Below are 3,705 nucleotides of genomic sequence, written 5' to 3'. Positions count from 1 at the left end.
AGCTAACAGAACTGTGTTGCCTCATGTAGATTTTGATAAGGAAAGTGCCATGGATGCTGAGAGATTCAAATACTCGCACGTGCGTTTTGTTGACACAACGGCTCTCATGGGTCCAATTGTGTGTATTTTTTGACGATCTTGCGGGTTTGTTATGGAGATTGTACGTGCGCATCCAACATCTTTAGGAAATCCAGTTATAAAAAGCTACGATATAATATACTAGGCACATAAAGAAACTATGCATACAAAAATCTAAAATCTAAATTTATCAAACCTGTATAGACACATAAGGATTTAAACTCAGAGATTAGTGACATGTATCCAACATGCATGCATGTGCCATGATCCGTGACGTCAGTGGGTTCGTCCTTGAGACGTGCAATACGTTGTTGCACGTGCATTCCGAGAAAGAGAAACAGAGCAAATGAATGCCACACAATACTGTCACTTTGGAAAGTTCAACCCCTGCCCTTGCGATCGTTCAAAAAAATTAAACGGCTATTGAAACGCATAGCATGCCAAGGCTCACGGCTGCACAACGTCATGAGGCCAATGGGATGGTCGGTCGGGGAATGTCTCAACGACAAGTGGCTGCACATTTCCACTGCCACCGGAACACCATTCTGCACTGGTGAGACGCTACCAGAACACAAATGACGTCATCGATCGGCCACGTTCTGGACGTCCACGTGTAACAACGCCAAGACAGGACAGATGGATAAGGGTGACCCATCTTCGCCACAGGTTTCAGACTGCAGTGATGACTGCCCGAACCATCCCAGGACTTCGCCGTATCCACCCCAACACAGATCTACGTTTACGTCATCACGGGATCAGACCACGACGTCCCGCCATACGGCCTATCCTGACACAACGTCATCGACAAGCTCGCCGAATGTGGTGCCGAAATCATGTCCGCAGACCCTTGTTTTGGTGGAGAAATGTTGTTTTTACAGATGAGTCCAGGTTTAACATTTCCCATAGTGATGGACGTCAACGTGCCTATAGACGCGTGGGAGAACGTTATGCACAGGCCTGTGTCTTGGAGAGGAATCGCTTTGGTGGTGGTTCCGTGTTGATTTGGGGTGGAATAACAGCACGCCAAAGAACTTCTTTGGTGATTGTTCAGGGCAGCTTAACTGGTGTGGGCTACAGGGATTAGATTCTTCGACCTGTGGCAATTCCTTTTCTGCAAAGTCATGGCCCTGGGTTAACATTCCAACAGGACAATGCCCGCCCTCATACGGCAAGGTTTGCGATGGATTTCTTGCAACACCCCACAACGTTGACTGACTGCCTTGGCCCTTAAAATTCACCGGATCTCTCCCCGATAGAGCATGTTTGGGACGAGTTGGATCGACGTCTACGCCGTACTCCTCCGCCAGATAACGTCCTTGACCTTGCAACAGAACTTGAGAGAATCTGGCGTGACATCCCACAAGCCTTCCTTGCACGTTTGATAGGCTCTATGCGTCGTCGATGCACTGCTGTTCTCAATGCCGATGGTGGACATACCCGTAATTGAGCTTGTGACATGGTCATTTGACCCCTGTCCCGCTTGTGGACTCGTGACGTCATTGTGATTGACTTTTCAATTGAAATTCTCCCGACTTGTTATGGTCTCATGATCCCTCCATTAAAGTTTATATGTACCTTTGACATTGTTATCGTACTTATCAACTGGGATAATATTTTGACAATGCACAGTTTCTTTATGTGGCTAGTATATTATAGCTTTGTGTAACTAATCAACTTTAATCTTTAACAGTGGGCTTATATTTCACATCTCTGGGGATATTTTAGTCTGACTTTGTTTTGGTCATTCACATTTTCTTCAGCGAATTCATTTAAAATTCCAACAGGGGTATGATATCAAGGTTACACGAATGTTCAGTTTGAGAAATATTTTAAAGTCATTTTTGAGTATCTGCTTTGGGATTTAATGTAGCTAAAAAAGGGATTGTTTTATTTGCATATTCATTAAATCAATTCCCATTTGTGATTATTAAATCCCATTTAGAAACATAAGTGGAAATATATGGTGAACAGCTGGTAATAATTACATTAGACTAATAAGTCTTTAACAAATATGTTTTTCTCCTTCTTTTAGTTGTACCAAAGAGGTTCAATTATTTAAAATAAATAAATAATTAAAAGCAATTCAATGTGGGAGTACTTCGGTGATATTAAGTATCATTGGAATCAAACAGGGACAGAGTTATCGTTCTTGTTTAAAGTAGTGCTGATGTTCACGCGGCAGTATGAAATACTTCCAGAGGGGCACGAGTCGCTATTCGGCTTGTCCCGGAATAACACGAGTTGGTCACGAATGGTCTAGTTAGGTAAGAATAGTTGTCTCCCTTGGGCTGACAGCCGAATCTCATCAGCAGTGTAGCTCATGAATAAACCTTAGAGTTCAAAGTGACATGAAATTGTTTCAATAATCATGAATCGAACTATAACTTGATTATGCAATAGAAACTGTTTTGTAATTAATATTGATTCAATCATTTCAGTTTTTATTTAAATAACTACAGACTCCTCTTTAAATGATTATAATAGCCACTGATAGGATCTGACACATGTAAACATATGTTATGAGGCAGTGCTGTACGTTGTGCAATGTTTCAACTGTTATACATTGTATAAGTGGTGTGCTATATTTAGATTTGTGCTATATTTAGGCAGAAAGATCTTGGAAGTGCTACAAAGGGCCTATACCAGAATCATCTGCCTTAGTGTAGAATTTTCTATCATTATGTCTCAGGTATATAAGGGGAGTTTACTCTTGCCTGTCATCTGACATGACATCTCTAGCTACGAACAGACCATCGTTGTATGTGATGATCATTACCTGGAAACTCTTAGTCTAGTTCTTCTTAGCTGGATTATATTTCCTGAGAGTTGAATATCACCATCATTGTCTTTATTGCTGTATTCAGTTGCTGGTGACCTATAGCCCGTTTTCATTGTATTGTTGTCTATAGTGATATATTTTTAATGACAGCGTACTAGTTTTAAATTAAGAGCCGTGATACTATAGTAGTTTTACTGTCCTTTGATGACAGTATTTTTATGTTCTAAATTTATTGATTGTAATATTGATATAAATTAAATTGTTCTCGTCACGATATGGCTGAATACTGCCGATGTGATGTTAAATATTAACTCACTAACTCACTTTATTGCTATAATCACTGCTCTGGTGTTTCGTTAGCTTTGCATTTGTACTGCTAATCTTCTTGTAATATTGATATAAATTAAATTGTTCTCGTCACGATATGGCTGAATATTGCCGATGTGTCGTTAAATATTAACTCACTAACTCACTTTATTGCTATAATCACTGCTCTGGTGTTTCGTTAGCTTTGCATTTGTACTGCCAATCTTCTTGTAATATTGATATAAATTAAATTGTTCTCGTCACGATATGGCTGAATATTGCCGATGTGACGTTAAATATTAACTCACTCACTCACTTTATTGCTATAATCACTGCTCTGGTGTTTCGTTAGCTTTGCATTTGTACTGCCAATCTTCTTGTAATATTGATATAAATTAAATTGTTCTCGTCACGATATGGCTGAATATTGCCGATGTGACGTTAAATATTAACTCACTCACTCACTTTATTGCTATAATCACTGCTCTGGTGTTTCGTTAGCTTTGCATTTGTACTATAATTTTCTTGTAACATTGATATAA

The sequence above is a fragment of the Haliotis rubra genome, unplaced genomic scaffold (genome assembly GCF_003918875.1).
Source record: "Haliotis rubra isolate DU_JTF1 unplaced genomic scaffold, ASM391887v1 Scf1863, whole genome shotgun sequence".
Classification (NCBI taxonomy): domain Eukaryota; kingdom Metazoa; phylum Mollusca; class Gastropoda; order Lepetellida; family Haliotidae; genus Haliotis; species Haliotis rubra.
The sequence above is the reverse complement of the archived record's forward strand: the minus strand, read 5'-3'. Positions refer to the sequence as shown.